Here is an 18717-nt window from a genome sequence, read left to right as displayed (position 1 = left end):
CCCCCCCCCCCCCCCGCGCACTCCGCGATGCTGCAGTTGGCTCGGGTGGCGAGCCGCTAGGAAGTGACCAGCAGGGAGGAAGGGAGAGAGAGAGAGAGAGAGGGAGAGCGAGCGTCTTTAAAATCGCCCTTCCATCCTTCTTTTCTTTGTTCCTTCATTTCTCCCTCCCCTCGTTTTGTTCCATTGGGTTGCGAAAGGAGGGTGTCCTGTCACTCTCCCCCTTTTGAGTTCTCCCGTTTTCATTTTTTAATTTTCTATTTTTTTTTTAATTTTTGATTTTTCCGCCCTAGTGTCGGACTGTTGGGGGTGGGGGAGGGAAAGGAAACGATTTTTTTGGTTTTGTTTTGGTTTTTATTTGCTTCCTTTTATAACTGTCAGCAATTTAGCTCTTGTCTGTTGTCTTGAGAGAGCATCTGCCTCTTGCTCCTGATCGGGAGGAGAACTGCACCGTTACTTTTTTTTTTTTTTTTTTTTTTTTTTTAAGCCGAGGACTGGAAGGTAAGTCATGGCTTAATTCTTTCCGTTGTTGTACGTGTCCGATAAGGGTCCACGCGACCCATTCCAGAGGTGCATGCCTTGTATTATTGCGCTGATCACCTGCTGTGTTTGCTCCGTATTGACACGGTTCGTGCCGAGGGCGCTGAGTGAGGCTGTTCGTGGCTATGGCAGCATGCCCGCGGAGCTGAGTTGCTCAAAGTGTTTGCAGCGTGGGGAGGGCAGCCGCTGAGACTGGGGGAGCGCACCGCGCCCACGCAGGATGGCATGCGCATCCCTACCTGGGCTGGCCCAGCCGCAAAGTTTCCAGCGTGACCGCGCCCGTCCAGCTCCGGGTACGGCTCCGTGCGGGAGCATCCAAGGGAACATACCCGCGCCGCGCTGGTGAAGGGAGACCGTATCACTTTGAGGAGATAAACTCGCATTTTCAGATTAGCCGGGATAAGGCTCTCCGCGCCTAACTGCATTAGCCGCACGGCGTTGGTTTTTTTTTTTTTTTTTTTTTTTTTTTTTGGCTTCCTGCGGGGCTGGGAGGCGACTGCGTGCCACGGCGCACAAAGACGCGGCCGGCAGTATTGTCAGCGGGTGCGGAGGGCGGGCGGTGGGCTGAGGAGAGGCGCTGGGCTTTCCCGGAGAGAAGTCTGTTACCGTCGGGCGGGGCGGACCCGTGTCTTTTCGTGGGGATGAATAACCCGGCGCGGCAGGGGACGCGTCCCTTTGTTCCGGGCGTCGGGGCACTGCGCGGCGGTGCACGGGCAGCGTGGGCGGGGCGGCCCCGATCTCTGTCCGTGGTCCTAGCGGGGCGGCGGGGGACGCGGACAGCGGTCGCCGGTGTGCGCCGGGAAAGTTTGCGTCCGGCAGTCGCGGATCCCAGCGAGGCTCCGGGCAAAGGGACAGACGGGGCGTCCGGTTCTCGGGCGCGTCCCCCGTCCTCTCGTCCTTCATCCCCGCGGCGGTGGGAGGGTCTGGGCAGGAGGAGAAGGCGGCGATGGTAAACGCTGGCGCTGCAGCTCGTGCTACCGGCAAAGGCCGGCCCCGAGCACTGCCATTGTTGTTTAATTTATGCTGCTGCCAGCACGCTACACCATACCCATCTATTTCACATGCGAAAACAACTAATGTGATATCTATGTGAGCGAGGCAAATGGATAGTTACACCTCAGGTCGTTTTCAAGTACCGGCAGTGAGGCGGTGTATTTTGACTAGTTGGAGCGCTGGGAGGGCGGGGGACATGCACTCCCGCGGGGACGGAACCTCCCCTCTCCAGCAATGACATCCCTTTGGGCACTCGCTGGAGCACTACCCGAGCGGAACGAGCCGCCCGCGGGAGCGCAGCCGCGGTGCTCGGCAGCCCAACCTGGCGGGGGGCGCAGAGAGGTCCCCTCGCTGTCGGGCGCCTCCAGGAAGCGGAACGGCGCTGTCAGAGTGCCTAATGCGCTGCCGCTGCGCCCCTTCGGGCGGGCGGCTTGGGGGCTCCTTCGCCCCAGCGAGCCGTTTCCGGAGAGGAGGCAGCGTGGAGCCTCCGGGGCTCGACGCTTTACGGGGAAAGACGGCCAGTCAGGGAGCCTTAGGGAGATGGGCAAGCACTATGGGTATCCTGCCTCTGACCCTACTGGGGACGGGGAAGACAAGCTCCCGCCCCATCCTGATCAGGAGACTCCTCTGCTGGGCTCTCCCCGCCGCCCCAAAGTGCTCGGCAGCAGTGGTGGAGCAGGGCCCGCCTGGCCTTGGCTCCGCGAAGTGCCTGCATTGCCCGGGGGCGCGGCCCCGTGGGCGCGGGCTTCTTGAGTGGCCGCCGGCAGCGTCACTCAGGCGGTGGCCGCGGGGGCGGGCTGTGGGGGCCTTTATCTGCCCGTCACCGAGGTAGTGCTCGGTGTTGGCGGCCGGGCGAGTGCGGGACGGTGGGGTGGCGGGAGCACCAGAGCCATCAGGTGAGGCGGGGCGCTGCGCCGCTCCCTCGGGTACCAGACACCTTTCCCCCAATCTACTCCCAGCCTTGGACGGCAACAGCGGTAACCAGGCTCCGCGAAAACTCGCCGCTCCTGCAAGACGGCGAGCAGACGGACTGCCGGTCCCGGGCTGCTGAAGGAAGGGCGGGTCGCGGAGCTGGGGACGGAGACGGGGCTTACGGGGAGCCATGCGGTGTTGGCAGAGGCGCGCCGGGACGCCGGATTCGTCCCGGAGGAGGAGTGGAGGAGAGCTGGAGCCGGAGCGGGGCTGTAGCCCGCGCCGGGAGCACGGCGGGAAGGCAGGGCGGCCTGGGCTGCGGGCCGCCGGCGCATGGCCAGGGTACCCCCCAGCAGAGGGTAAAGGTAAATCAAGGCGTGTGCGGAGACCTTCACCGGCCCCTACTACTGTAAGTGACTGGTGGCTTGCCGCCAGTACCGGCTTGTTGCGGTCTGGGTTCCAAACGCCAAGATAGGGGTGCTGTTTGGTTAAGAGGGGCTTCTTGACAGTTGCGGACACTGGGTTTCTTTTTTTCGGCGAACGGTTACTTCACTTCATCCCCTTCCACCTGTCCCGTACTAGATGAGATTAATCGCTTTTTACTTTAACCTTCGGGCTTTTCTGACTGTTTCCTTTGTCGTTCCCCACCCCGCCCCCCCGTTTTTTTAGTGTGGTAATAATTGGGTGCTTAAACACTTGTCCCCCGGACAAAACATTGTTCAATAAACCCTTTGTTTAATCAGCAGCACCTTTCTGAATGACTTTCACCCCACCTATTTTTCTGTCGTGGCCCTACCACTCGAGCGTCGCTCCCATTCTCCCGCAAGCTGCACCCTCCTTTCCGCCTTGTTCCCGTCTGACTTTGCTCGAACCGGAGCGCTTACGCCCACCGTAGTGCATCTGCCGCCCCCTGAGCGCGCCCTCCGGAGCCGTGGGGCGGCGGAGGGCGCGGGCTGTGTCTGGTGCCCAGGGGCCGCAGGGCTGCCCGCCGCACCTGCGGGGCGCGCAGGGAGCCTCGCCTCGCCCCGGGTGCGGCTGGCAGGGCTGCGCGGCCGGCGGCAGCGCTCCCTCCCATGGAAAAGGCGCGGGGGCCCCGGCGGAGCACCCGGTGCTGCCCTGCCGGCCTTCCGCCCCCCCGGCTCCGGGAGAGGCGGTGCGGAGGGTCCCGCCCTGCGAGTGGGCCCCGCTGGGCTGGGGAGTTCCCGCGCTGGAGAGGGCAGCCGGCGGTGGGGGGATGGGAGGGGAGGGTGCCCGGCTCAAATGCTTTGTTTTATCCGGGGGTTGCGTCGCGCTGAGGAGTCAAGTGTCGCACCGGCGTGGCGCGCCCGAGCTTGGTCAGGCTGAGGGGTCGTCACCCCGTCATCTGTGCTTTTTGCACGGAGCATTAGCGAGGTTCGATGTATTGCCTGCCTTTTCAGGTTGCCCTGTCCCGGAAAAAAAATTTCCATTTTTCCTTTGAGTGCGTGAAGAGTGAGTTGATTTTGCTTCAAGTGCTTAACGCCGATGGTGAGAACTCTTGGAGCAGCCAAGCAACCCGGTACCCCTTTAAGCTCGTTAACCCCTCGGTAGCGTCTGTTTAAATTCAGGTGTTACTTGTTAGAAGTGGAAAACTGATAGTTATTGAAAAAAAACAAATCTAGAAACTTTGCAAGATGCTCAAAAAAATGTGTTTAAAAAATCGTCTTTGTTGGTAGTTTATTCAGTTGAAGTCTCTGACACTAAAAGGTGTTACCATATTTTTTGAAGGTTTGAAGACAGCCTTGGTTGATAAAGTTTAGTAGCTACTTAGAACGTCGTCAGTATCTTGTGTTCTTCTAAGTGATACTGGATAAAGTTGTGGCACCTAATGAATTGAGTATTTCAGGATGTATGTGTTTTCTTGAAAAGCAATAGGTTCTTTTTGTGCTGGAAAACTCCTTGCTGTTTGACCTCACTTGATGGCCAATTCTGTATTAAACTGAGGGGGCCTAGGAGATGTTTCGCTATGTGGGAACATTTGGTTGAGGAAGCATAATGGTATTAGTTTTAGCTTCAGTTTTCCTTTTTCAGTTCCGTGAATTCTGAATCCTGAAGTGACATTCAGATTTTTTCATCTCTTTTCTCTGACCTTTCAGAAATGTTCTATTAGTGGTGATAGCTCTAGCAGTGGACTTTGAACCTCGTTTCTAGCGATTATGCATAAATAATTTTGTTTGCAAATATAAAATTTGCAACTCTATATACACCGTGTACCATGGAATATTACTTAATTGGAGAGAAATGTAGATATTTGAAGTTTTTACCATGCTATATTATTGAGCATTTGAAACTATGGACACATACTAATGACCTTGAAACTAATAAGAAATTTTATCAGATGTATTCAAATCTGATGAAGCACATCTTTAATGCCCCTTTCAAATGTCTTGTGTTTGTACCCACACTGATATTTCTGCTTCAGCAATAGGTGTCTTTATTTTATGTGGTTTATTCTGGTGAAGTGGTTGATCTTTTCCATGTGCAGTGGAGGTTTTTAATTGATTTAGTCTTTGCAGTGGATGTCTTAAATATGCTCACATTTACATAAATATCTTGCTATTATTAGGGTAATCTTGCTAGTATATTATTCCTGCAAGTAAATTTATTGCGACTTTAGCATGTTAAGGTGACATTAATTTTTATTCTTTTTCCTGGATTCCTTTTAAGAGTTGTTTTTTAAATGGGAGGGAAAGATTTACCTACTGTATTTCCAAAAATTGTGAGCTAGTATACTTAAGACTGAGCTAGGTGATATAAGTAAAAAAAAAAAAAGATGGAAAACTTTGCAGAGTATATGTCCCAGGTTTCTAGGTGACAATATTCAAACTACAGTGAAGGCCCAAGCTGAATTCTATGAAGATCCTTGTAGTACTAAGGTAGAATTTTTGTGAGACACAGCTAAGCATGCTTTAGTTGGGGATTAGGTAGGAAATAGATGACATATGATCTCGTGTTCTAAAAGCCCAAAGAATAGTTCAGCTTTCTTGTGCTTTGTAAAACAAGTCAATGCTCTTGCAGATATAGACTTTGCAGTTAAAAATAGTGCAAGGATGCAAGCACAAGCTCCTGTTTTGTAACAGCAATGCAGAAATGCTGCTTTTATAGGTAAAACTTTGTCTTACAACATAATGGCTTTTGATTGTATTTGTGGCCAATGATGTTCTTCATTGCAATAAAGCCGTTTGTGAGCTAATGGATGAACTCAATTTGTGATGAATATACATTGCAATATTGCTTTAATGCCATCTTCACTTTTGCTGAAATGCTTCTCTAATAAATGCTAGTGTCTGCCGAGGACAGTGTTGCCAGCTGTTGCTAACATTTGAAAAGTGTGAGAATGTTGCTTTAGCACACAGATTTCTTTTTTTTGACAGCCCCCAAATCAATTGAAAAATCATGACACTGTCCAGCAGGATTAGCTGATGGTGTTTTGGGTTTTGCCTTCTGTAGTTCCATTTCTGAGAGAAGCTGCTACATGTTTTTTTGATTCATTTTCTGTGTAAAATCTACCTAATTTGATGCACTCAGAAGGATTAGTTCTGGAGAAGCTGGCATAAGACAATTTGTAAGTTTTTAGCTACTACAGCTGGTGGGCCAGATCAAGATGTTTTGTTGCCTAATCCATACTGAAATTCTGAAAGAATGATTCCCACTGAAGCTCAGACTAACTGCCAATATTGAGCAAGCTGCTTTTGCTCAGTAAGAATTGTTTTTTATTTGTAGAGTCTCCTTGCATCTAACGCTTACAGAACAACTAAATGCAATGTTAAATCTAACAGACTCTGTGATAAGAGATCTAATTGCTAGTTGGTCTTCCGTGTATTTGGAAGAAGAGGACATGTTTCACATAGACTTTATGACCTACAGCTCTGCAATAAGTACACCTTGGAAAGATGACATCTGAAACACTTTGCTTTAGTAGTCAGTGTTTTTATATGGACTGCACGTTTTCAGCTTCAAAATCAAGCAAAAGAGAAACGCTCATTGCAGAAATCTGAAGTATGCTTTCTCAGAAACTTAGTTAAAAATTCTAATGCCATGTTAAGTTTTTGAAGTAACTCACAGTCTAAATTTGACTTGGCTGGCAAAATATGTGGAGTTTTAGAGCAGTAATTACATAATGTGGAAAATTGTAATGGGAAGATCTTACTTTCATATGTTTGAAAATTGTGAATTGGGAACAAGCTTAAGTTTTCCAGATGGAGATTAAACTAGTGTCACACTCTTTTCTGTTCTGTCTGAGCCTCGTGGTGCTCCTGTATTTAAGCAACAGGGGTTTTAATTTGTTTTGGTAGTCATAGTAAGCCCTAATGTAGTGAGGATTTGAAAAAAGCTGTAGTTTCGTGATGAAAGTGGGATGAGAGTTAGGTGTTTAAATGTGCGAGTGTGCCAGCCAAAGAGAATAATTTTAGGCAGTCTTGAACTTCATGTAAAACATTGGTGGTACTGATTATTCATACCCTCACACAGTCGTGATATTACTGATGTCTCAAAGAGTCCAGCTGCTGAGCAGAAACTGCAGAGATTCTTAGTCTAGATGAAGCTGTAAGATGTTGCAAGAATGAGTATCTTGATTTGCTGCACTTAGCAAAGAAACGGGTATCTCCACGTAAAGCCGCTGTGCCTGACCAAATGATGCAGAAGCTAGAAAACACTGAGGTAGTGAAACATGGGTTGTGTTAAGGATGTAAGGTGCTCTACTTGCTTCTTCAGCTGAGTGTGGAGTAGAGGTAGAAGGAAAGCATTATGCAGTGGAACTGAATTGCTGTAACATAAAGCATGCATATGGCAGTCTTGTGAATACTTGCTACATAAGTACGGGCCAAAGAGGGAACACTTTAACATTCAAATACACTGTGAGACAGTCTACACCGAGGTAGGAAGGAGTACTCAGGGTATCCTGGAATATTCACTGTGATGTGTTGAGCAGTCTTTCTGTAGGTCTGTGCTGGCTGCATTTGCTTTCAGACTGCTCTGGATGAGTTTATTTAGCTAAGTCCTTACTCTGATTTAGCTGAATAAGCTTTATGTATTTTTATGGAATGAAAATGCCATTGAATGATCGCTGGAGTACTGATGTTCTTCTGTGCCTTAAATCTTGATGTCAGAAAATAAGTTAGTAGTTCTGTTTTACAGAATGGATAAACAGAATTTTTCTTGGAAATTCAAATAATTATTTAGAGGCAAATGCCTTAGTCGCTTCTTCGTATAAGGGTTAAGAGGAGGTCATTCAACCATAGAAAGGGAAAGGTAATGTAAATTTAACTTCAGTGTCCCTGCTGATTGTATTTTGCAATACTGTTATTATGTATTTTTTCAGAAGTAGAATTGCATACTGGAAGGGTTGGTTGGAGTTGTCTTTTCTGTGTTTGTTTTTTTTTTTAATTGTCTGTTGTTTATTATTTATATGGATGAAAATTTATACAATATTACCTGGAAGGAGGTAGAGGAGGAGTCAGGTCATAAGATAGTTTGGATACTCTATGCCATTTCCATCTAGCTGCATTGGCACGATGAGGTAGTGATTTCAGTGGGTTTTGCAGTTATTCAGACTGTACCCGCATGTAATGGGGAATAAACATTTGAAATGGGCTTCTTGGACTGGCTTTGTCTCTTAATTCCTAAATGAGTAGTAGACACATTCCAAACATTCACATTCATGGTATTTGAGTTTTTCTAGGGAAAAATCTGCTTCTGAGAGTCCTGAGCTTAGACTTGTCTCTTCATATACTGGTATTTGGACAGTCAGCTTTGGTGTCCAAGAGGCTGTTTCTGTGTAGTGTTATGGAAAGCTTGCTGTTAAAATACCTTAATGTAAATAAAATTGGCTGAGGATGTATGTCATGGTAGTGTCTGATGTAAATAATATAACTATAAAGTGCCTTCAAGAAATGGTTCCCTGGGTTAGACTTGGTGTCTTTAAATATCTAAAGACCAGAAAAAGGGCAAGGGTTTGTCTGCACGCTCTTCAGACTTAGTCTTACAAGCTTGCTGCTTCTAGCTTTGTGTTTGTGGCACAAAAGCTACAAACACAGTAGTTTCAGTACCAAAGTGGAGAACTTCTCCAAATCTTACTTGTGATTAACTTATTTCTGAATGCATTGTTGAAGTTGTGGGTCTTATCCCTTAAACGCTGCAGGAGCAGCTATGCCCAAACTTGAGCAGCTTATTTGGACAAAGGTGTGCTGAATGGTGAGGTAGTTTTTGATAGCTCATGGAACCAGTGGGGTGAAAATGTACAGAAAATGTACTTGTTTACCTACAGAAGTAGCTAAGGTTCCTTGCACCACTGCTCCAGGTGACCTTGTGAGAAGTGTGTGCAAAGTGGTGAGGAGGAGAAAGAAGAAGGTGGTCCCTTATATCTCTGGTCTAGTAAAGAGTGTTTCTCTTTAATAGAGAAAGGAAGATGGATGCAGGAGAGAGTCGGTATTGTGGCCATCTGTCTTGGCAAAGGAGAAGATTGTTTGGGGTATTCCAATTCCTGAAGTTTCTTTGAGCATACGCATACATAGCGATTGCGCTGAAATGGGCAGTATGTTGTAGGAATGGTAGCATACAAACTTTGTTTGCTTTCATTTTGTTTTTGTAATGAAGTCTTTGTTTCAGTGCCATCCATTTTGTTTGTCCTCTTGAAATGCTGGAAAATTAATGCTGTGACTTCTGTTTTCATTATCCATTAGCATTAAATTTCATATACATCAACTCAGCCCAGTTTAAAGGTGGAGCAAGCTCTCAGGATTTATTTGAATTTTCTGTGTCTGCTGTTCAGTCTTGATCCAGCAAGCATAACTAGAGGTGAACACTTATGGGTTGCATATCACTGGTTGCATATCATTCTTGAATTAAGAAAGGCTTTTAAATCTTTTAAATCTTAAAATCCTAGTACATGCTGTAATTGTAATTAAGGGTATTCTTTTTACCTCTAGTAACATGTGTAGAAATATCACAAGACATCATGGTGTGGTCGTTTCCACCCAAATAAGCATTAGAAGCTGCTTTCTGTTTCCAAAAGAGGGACAACTAAAGTCTTAACTCTAAAACACCATATGCTGCTTGTAACAGACTATGCGTGTATTGCATGCATGCAGTAGAGAAGAAATTAGTGTATTAATGAGTTTGACTTTTTAATTTTTATGTGCTTGTACCTTGAGCTGCAAGCCCAATTGAGGTCCTGACCTGAAAGTGCTATTGGTAATCTGGCCACAGGACCCATTCTGAAGGGAACTGGAAAACTGCTGACAAAGTGAACTGCATAAAGTGAAGAAGACTGTAGAAGCTGCTTTTGCATTCAGATAGCTAAACTGTGAAACTTGGCATAGCAATAGCACTTGCCTTGGATTGCATCCATGGTTGAGCTGTTGGTAGGCAAGATGAGAATTACAGCCTCATTAACCAACTGAGTAGCTGAATTTTTTCTGTAACAGTTGAGCAAACTGAAAGAAAATTAAATGGAGTCATGCATGTCTTTTGCTAAAGGCTATTTTTATAAGAAAAGTGGTTCTTGTAGTGAAATTCCTCTGAACCACTGCAGCTGAATGATATAAAACTAGCCATCATGCTGAAATTATAACTGGGCTGTAGGTTTTCTTTTTTTGTGTGGAAGGTTTAATGTGCAACTCAGATGTTTGAGATTTTTCTACGTTGAGATGTTTCTACGTTGAATGGTGTAACACAGAAGACACATTCAAAGCTTTGAGCATCCTAATCTAGTGGAAGGTACTGCTGCTGATGGCACAGGTATTGGAACGCGATAACTTGAAGATTGCTTCCAACTCAGGCCATTCTGTGAATCTACAGTGATTTTCTGTGCAAGTTTGGTAGCGTTGGAAGTGTAGAATTAGCTGTTACTAAAAGGAGTAGATACTGCAGACTTTTGCTGTGGCAAAAATAAAACCTGTTTTTCTTTTGTGGATACAGTTTTCTTGATCTTCACAAATACTGTGTGTTGTGAAACCAGGTGGAGTAAGGATTACTTGTTTTGAACATTTTTAGGTGTTCTGAAATGAGGAATGTCCTGAAGAAGTGTTCCTGAAGAAGTGCTGAGTCAAATTGCCTTTGGATTTAATGCACAGAATGATTGCATGCATCAGGTTTCCTGCTTGAAGCAATGCATGAGAACAGAAAATGAGTTGATAGTTTTTGCAGGAGAAGTTTTTCTTAAAAATTAAATGTGCGGTATCATATTTAGCTTACATTTCTGCATACCAGTCTTGAGTAATCTTTGTGTGTTCTGAAAGAGGGTCCAAGATCACGGACCTGATTTCTGTGGCTGCTGGTACTACTTGCTCAATTATTAAAATACTGAAAATTAATGGCCATCTAATTGTAGCTATCCTCCTGTTTTATAACTGGGATTGACTTGCGCTTTTAAAATTTGATTTATGTATCTTTTCGTGACTTGCTTGACCTAAGATGGCTGTGTTGTTTTTGTCTGCATACATCTTAAAACTCTGCTTGTTGGGGTATTAGGAAGAGCTGTAGATATGGGATTATTCATATGTTCAGTCCAAATTCGGATAACTGAGTAAACTGCTGTCAAATGCAGTACATGCAGGCAGGATTACACATTGACCTACACAAAAGGATGTCACTCAGGAACAGCATGATACTGCCTGGGAAGCTTTAAACACTTGAATGTGAGTGGTGCATTTGCCATGTTTGATGTGCATGGACTGAAGAGTTAGCTAATTCTTCTTAGGAAAGTATGGAAATTGTACAGCACGATCAATAAATGGGAATAAGAGCCTCAGTTTCATGAAACATGGAAAGTGTTGTGGATGTAGCAAAGAGATGAAGGTACCTTTCATATCTGAATGCAGTAAGAATAGTTTGAATGGTGCTGAAATTTTGCTTGTTACCCAAATTTATGAATTTGTAAAACTAATCAGCTCCTGATCTGTCTGTTAAGGTATGGTGGACTCCATGTAACTTTTAATATTGTTTGAAAACTCAGCAGACCTGGCAGTGATGCCAGTAGGGCTAGGGGCAGAAAGCCCTGACCCTGGCAGGCAGTGAGCTGAGTTGGGCCAGAGAGACAGGGAGTGAGGGAAAACTTTTCTTTCCACAAGAGCTGCTGGGCAGTGGGCCTGGTGTCCACAGAGGTGTTTGCCTTCTTGGAGAATTTTCAGCCCATACAATATAAAGGCTTGAGCAATCTCACCACATGGCTGATCTTGCTGTGGGGTGGGGGCTGAGACTGGAGATGATCTGAAGTTCCTACTGACCTAAATTACTTATTTGTCTACCACTTTTGCCGACAAAACAAAATGCATTTACTGGACAGAGAACTGAGGCATGGCATAGTTCAGGTCTCAAAAAAGCCCAAGAAATCAGCTCAGCTGTGCCAGAGCTGAGCCAGAAACACCAGTGCAGTAAGAAACTAGTGGCTGTTCTTATGAGTGCGTTTCTAGGTGAAATTGAGTCATTTGCAGTTTTAACAGTTGTAACACTGCTTTGACACTTTTTCAGTCCTTCGGTCTTTAGGTATTTGGGATAGTAATTGGACATATAATATTACTAGCTACTATATGTTGCCCTTATGAGTCTGCTTTACACTTAGAGCATATCATCAGTCAGCCCTTTTTCAACAAACTTTTTCACCAGTTGTTGTAGATCTCAATGTTTACTAATTCTTAGGGGTTGTATGATGCTGTTCTTTTGAGAGAAAATAATTTAGTTGTCTTTTCCTCTGTGCAAGTTTGCTTATTAAAAGAATAAACAGTGATCTGTCCAAACTTGTTTTCCTGGTGGGGATCAGCCTAGAGGCACACATACTTAGATTTTAAAGTAGTCTCAAGAGTCCTCTGGGAGCTAAAAGTATGTACCTTTGCATGAACCACTTGAGAGCATTGAGTGTCAGAAGGCTTTTCTGAAAATCCTTAAGGGCAGTTCTGGGCCAAATGACAACCCTTTGACAACTGGAATGATTAGTATGATGATGTTAGTGATGGCCTCTCTGTAGAAGGAGATAGAGCTAGCAAGCTGCTGGCCAGCTGCCCCAGTCTGTGTCAAATAGAAGATACTCACAGTTGTTGCTTATGTAACAGTTTAAATGTGAGGTTTTCTGCCTTTTGTTGGTTTAGGGTTTTTTTCAAGAGGTGTTTTTCTGTTGTTGTTGGGGGAGTGTTTGTTTTTGTTGGTTTGGTTTTTTTTTAATGTGAATATTGGTTCAGATGGCAAAGGGTGCCCTCTAGGAGAGCACATCTGAGTTTTGGCCTTGTTTAGACTTTTCAGAGACAGGCGGTGTGATGTCCTGTGGATCAGGGTGCCTTGGTGTGGGTAATATCTTTCTTTGCTTGTTAGGACACCTTTTGGTAGAGTAGGAGAGAAAATGTGGCTTAAAAGGAGATGAAAAATGGGAAGATGTGGCTTATGAGTCAGGAGATAGAAAATGAGATTGAAAAGATTGAAGTAAGCCTGTTTGTGGAGCAGTATCAGTCTGATATGTTTTATGGTGTATTAGACTTTATTATCCCTACTTATCCACATGTAACTTCTGCATTTCTAGCTTCCTGATTTCTGGAAGTGATTGTGGCATTATATATTTAAATGGTAACTTAAAGTGGGAAGGCAAAGGACTAGATGCATATATGTACTTTTACTCAAGAGGGACTTCTGTATGGCAACAAAAAACTGTAATACCTTTGGCTAAAACTACTTTTGGCAATAATGCTTCTGTCACATACTTGTGTGCGTAGTAGTGAGCTGATAGTATGTGAAAGGCATGCATTTTTGCCAATTAACAATTGGCAAATTGACCACAACCAATTGATCACAACTTGGTTTTGTCAACAGTACCTTATTTGCTGTCTTATACTGGGTGATCTCAGGAGGATTAGGAAGAAACTCCTGACCATGATGGCAGAGAGGGTGAGGATTGTAAATAGCTAAAGTATTGCTTCTGCTTCACGTGTTTTAATAATAGCTAACTGCCCTTTTTCTGTTTGTACTCCACTTAGCTTCAATATTATTTTACTTGAAATACAATACGGACAATTCTCTTAGACCTTGGAGGTAGGAAGGAATGGAATGTGTGTTTAAGCAGCCTATGCCTTCTGTGGGATAAATAGTAGTGGTCATGAAGACCAGGTGACTACCTGAAAGGTTATGGAGGATAGGAAAACATGACTGAACATGAAGTTGTTCTACAACTTCACCTTCATATTTACATGTTCTTCTCTGCCTGCTATTCTTTGGGTGAAGTAATGTGAGTGGCCTCTAAAGGCACTGAAAAATAAGGATCAGAGAATGGTTTGGGTTCGAAGGGACTTTTAAAGGTCATGTAGTCCAACTCCTCTGCAAAGAAGAGGAGCATCTTCAGTTTTCTCTGAGTCCCATCTAATCTGACCTTGAATATTTCCGGGAATGGGGCATCTGTCATTTTTGCGGGCAGCCTGTTACAGTGTTCTATCTATCCCTACATGTCAGCCACACCATGCAGCTTGGTGTGGACAATCTTTGCTTGCATTTCTAGGGTGTTCTGCCTCATGACAATTTTTGCCATTTAGCAGTTTGGACTGTCTGCAGATCAAACATCTAATGGTTGCTGTCGTATGTAGTCATGGTACATTCTTAAAATGCATGTTAAGATGAACAAGAAACTAATCTCCTTAAATTGCAGGAGTTAAGTAGATCTAAAACTGCTTATGTGGGACTGCTAGTAACTAGCTATTGTAGTGTTATCCCAGAGGATTGTAACCAGTGGCACAAGCTCTGTTTGGAGGCCTGTCCCTAGTTGTGTCTCCCACGGTCCAGTAGTGGGCCCAGCCTTGTTTAAATCAATGACTTGGGTGAAGGGGCAGAGGCCTCCTCAGCAATTTCCTGGCAGCACAAAGCTGGGAGGAGTGGCCGATAGCCCAGGGGGCTGAGCAGCCCTTCAGAAGGGCCTCAGCAGCCTGGAGCGATGGGCACAGAGGAACCTTCTGAAATTCAGCAAAGGCAAGTGCAGGGTCCTGCAGCTGGGGAGGAACAACCCCAGGCACCAGCACAGCCTGGGGGTGACCTGCTGGGAAGCAAGGTCTCTCTGAGAAGAGGGAGCTGGTGGGTCCTGTGGACACCAAGCTCTCCATGAGCCAGTAGTGTGTCCTGGTGGCCAAGAAGGCCAGTGACATCCTGAGGTGCATTATGAAAAGCTTTACCTGCCAGCAGGTTGAGGCAGATGACCCTGCTCCTCTACTCAGCCCTGGAGAGGCCTCACCTGGAATGCTGTGTCCAGTTCTGGGCTCCTCAGTAGAAGAGAGACACGGAGGTCCTGGACTGTGTCCAGTGGAGGGTGACAAAGATGATTTAGGGACTGCAGCAACTCTCTTATGGGGGAAGGCCAAGGGAGCTGGGCCTCTTCAGCCTCAAGAAGAGACAACTGGGGGGGGTGGCCCATCAATGTCTATAAGTACCTGAAGGGAGGGTGTCAAGAAATCAGAGCCAGGTTGTGATGCAAAGCAATAGGACAAGAAGCAATGGGCAGAAATCAATGCACAGCAAGTTCCACCTGAGTAAGAACTTTTTACTGAGCAGGTGACTGTGCACTGGAGCAAGCTGTCCAGACAAGTTAAGGAGTCTCTCTCACAGATATTCTCAAGAACTATCTGGATGCAATCCTGTGCAGCAGTGCTCTAGGATGAAGCTATCAGAGCAGGAAGGTTGAACAAGGTGACCCACTATGGTCCAGTCTCACCTGTTTGATGACTAACTTCAGTTAATGGTTTTACCTAACAATTAGCGGCAAAGTCTTGTTTTCATTCACTTTCTGGTTCCTGCTTTTCTCAGGAGAAGCTTATTGCTCAGGATTTAATCCTGTGGTCATTTTGATGCATTGGAGTGACCAAAAAGATAGTGGTGGGGCTTGCAAACATCCGGCTATGCAAATAAATGTGTGAGCGATGATATGAAGAAGCTTGCTCTATCTGTGCAAGTTGCTGAATCCAGTGGTGAGCAAGTACAAAAGAAACTTGAGAAGCCTGGACAGACGCTGATATTGCAGGGAAGCATAAAACTTCCATTTGTGTGGTAGTCAGATGAAACTCTTGCATGTCCTTTGTTAATGCTTCTTCTGTGACTAAATGTTGAGATTTTACTGCTGCAGAGGCTCATCACTAATATTTAGGAGAGGTCTGTCCAATCTCATCCTTTTCAAGTAACATCAAGAAGAAATTGTATAAAATGAGTACTTGATCACCCTCTTCTAGACAAGCTGGCATGAATTTTAAAGTCCAGTTAGTTGTAATAACTTTACAACTTAATTAAAAATAGCCTCTCCTCAAGGTCCATTTCTGTAGCAAACCAGGATAATGGCATCAGTTTATTAAGGAGAGTGTCACTTGGCATGCTCTTGATGACAAGCAGCTGGCAGTCTCTGTAGCTCTTTCTCTAAAAGCATGCTTCATAACAGTTACCTGCAGTATATTTTCCTGGAACTGCTTTGGTGTTTTATGATTAGGAAGTGCTTATGACCTACTGTGCTGTATAGGTATAGCCAGAGCACAGACTTTTGCCATCTATTCAGTATTTTCCTGACTTTTAAAAAAAAATTATTATGAAACTTGCTTAAGCTAAATGTATTCCCTTTGAAACCTGTAGTACTGCTGCTGTGTAACAGTAACATTGTTGACTTGTGTTTTCTTCCCTTCTTTCTTCATATCACACATACTTGGGCACAAAAATGATTGTGTTAACATGGGTTGTAGGTGACCCTGGGATTTTCATGTTTCCCACTCTCATTTGTGAGAAGCAGGTAGCAGGTGTTTTTTGAAGTTGTCAGACTTACATGTCACACTGTCCAGTTTGGAGATGAAAATGGGACCTGTGAGGACTTCAGGTAGCTGTGTTTGCTGTGAGGCCTTTTACTAATGAGAAAATTATTGATCCTGCAGTATACTCCTCACTTCAGTAGCAATAAGCTACTGTTGTTCATGTTGAGATATCAGTTGTCTTCATTTTTCCTTATGTATATTCTGCTGAATTAATAGAAAATGAATGAAGAAGTGGAATATGCAGCAGTGATGGTGTTCTCTCATGTGCCTTGCCCACTGTGTGGAGCTCCCAGAAGCAGAGGTGGACTCTTGTCAGTAGTAGTGGCTCATTCTGATATGTTTTGTTTTTCCTCCACCAACACTTATTAAGCCAACAAGACTGTTAAGGCTACAAAAGCCAGAGCCACTGGTTATGTTGCATGACTGTTTCTACTTGGTTCTTCATGCCTCCTTGTTACATTGCAGAAACGTACTCTATGTGAAAAGTAAGAGTGCATTGAATTACCAGCAGAATTAAGCACGTATATGATTAATTCAATTTTAATTATTTGCTTCTTGGTATGGGTCTATAAATAGACATATCTGTGTTGTGGGATAGGTATTTGGTGAAAGTCAGGTTGTAGATCTTAAGCTAGAAGTAATTAGGAGGTGTCTGACTTGAGTGGTATTACTGGACTGTTACCCAGTCTTTTCCTTTATCATTTTGCAGCAGTATTTTAAAATTTATCATTGTGGTATCCATCAGGATGGAGGATGGTGGATCAAAGCAAAACTACAGTCAACAGGCAAATAACGTCAGAAGTGCTTGGTAGCTCCAGCACTGAAGTGGTGGCTGTAATGGAAAAACGCAAATGTACTCAGCCTAACAGGTGCTCCAAGCAAGAAAGGATTAAGCAGATGGGCATGGTGACCATGGAATTACTTCGGTATAACACAGCTGTAAAACATTGCTTTCAGGAGATGTCTGTAGGAGATTCTGATGAATAATTACCTACGCCAGATCTGATGTGTGCAGGGGAAAAATCCTAGAAAGCCAGAACAGTGATGATGCACTTGCACAATAGATCATGCAACAGTTGCTGTTTGAGGCAGTTTGCTTCTGCTTCAATTCATTCCCATGTGTCTGTTAGTACTTCTTTTTATAGTTTGCATACAGCTGTTCCTTAACATTCAAGAATTCAGTTCTGAAGCCCCTGTAAAGGCATGTCACATCTTGTCTGTCTGTGGTTGATAAAGAAGCTGTCACAAACAGCCTTGAGGAGGTGGACTGCAGTAGAAATGTCAGAAAATAACTGGGGAGGTGCACCAACTTGATATTCAAGGAGTTGAATCTTTATCAAAATTTTTGAAGCATAAAGCTTTATTTTCCAAACTTTCTTGCTAAGTCTGGTAATTCATTATTTGTGTTAATTTCCTTAGAAAATGAAGGTGGTGTTGGCAGGACTCTTTCGAAGAAATGTCTTCACACAGGTCTTGTATTTGCTTACCAATTTATGCTGGTAACAGTGGCAGATCTTTAAACTTGAGGAGAAAGTGGGACTTTTTAGGAAAGTGTAGGGTATTCTCCTGAGCATAAGTTGAATGCATTATGTACTCTTTAGAACCCTGTTGTTCTGATCCATATTCTAAAATGGATTTCATCTGATAAACTGAAGAATAGATTCCATGTTAAGTGGAAAACTATGCAAATAGCTGTAATATAATGAGTTCATAAGCAGCAGTATTGAGGAGCTGATTTTAGAAGTTGAATGCTGGTTTGCCAGATAGTTTTTTTGGTTTTTTTTTCTGGAGCTTTGTGTTTAATTCTTTATCCATTTATGCTGGTTAATGGTGTAACACAAGTATATCCTTTGTTTTCTCTAAGGGTCATTTTAAAGGTATCAGTCCATCCACAGGATGCATGGATGATATATTATCTTTCTATCCCAACATTCATGTCCATTATATCACAATGCTAGTTGGAGACTTAGCTAAAAATAAAAAACAATAAAACAAAAAATTACTAAAAGCACCTTGGTCTGAGAAATAAGGTCTTGGGTATTCCTTAAGGTTCCCTTCTGCTTTTTCTCATTGTGTTATCTTGCCTGTTAAGCAGTGTTGCTGTTGACAGAATTGTGGAAGATAAAAGTTGATGTGTAGGTGTACCGTAATGTATTCCAGTACCTGCAAATGCTTTTGAATTTAAATGAAATATAGTATAAGTGAACACTGTTTGTCATTACAGGTGAAATAATAGGATGACATGGAAACATCTGAAAAGATGTTTCTCTAGTTGCAGGAAAACGGAAGGACAGAATGTGATGTACATGTACACTTCTTGTGTTCAGTGCTGTTCTCATTGACTGGAGTTGATGCTAGTGGTTAACAGCCTTTTACTGCATACTTTAGCTTTTTTAGTATATTAAAAGCTGTCAAAGTTACATTAAGTAAGATTAAGTCATTAAGTAACATTAATTAAGTCATTAAGTTACATTAATGACTGAAATTATTTGGATTGGCAGGCACTTCA

At 44.2% G+C, this 18717-nt stretch overlaps 1 protein-coding gene across 10 annotated transcripts in view; it reads left to right on the top strand.

The window, feature by feature from the left end:
* Positions 1–2382: 2382 nt before the first annotated feature.
* The window catches only part of ELAVL2 (ELAV like RNA binding protein 2), an 85368-nt gene continuing 69033 nt past the window's right edge, over positions 2383–18717 (top strand). For 3 of the 10 annotated variants that reach the window (XM_039733301.1, XM_039733300.1, XM_039733297.1), the window contains exon 1: positions 2406–2426. The gene's annotated coding sequence lies outside the window, so the exon portion shown is untranslated. Of the gene's footprint in view, positions 2427–3949; positions 3980–18717 lie in introns of those variants that run through there. The other 7 variants (XM_039733298.1, XM_039733296.1, XM_039733295.1 and 4 more) reach the window with 5 other exon arrangements.

The sequence above is a fragment of the Passer montanus genome, unplaced genomic scaffold (genome assembly GCF_014805655.1).
Source record: "Passer montanus isolate IOZ18808 unplaced genomic scaffold, ASM1480565v1 scaffold85, whole genome shotgun sequence".
Classification (NCBI taxonomy): domain Eukaryota; kingdom Metazoa; phylum Chordata; class Aves; order Passeriformes; family Passeridae; genus Passer; species Passer montanus.
Note: the sequence above shows the minus strand (reverse complement) of the source record. Positions and strands in the feature narration are given on the sequence as shown.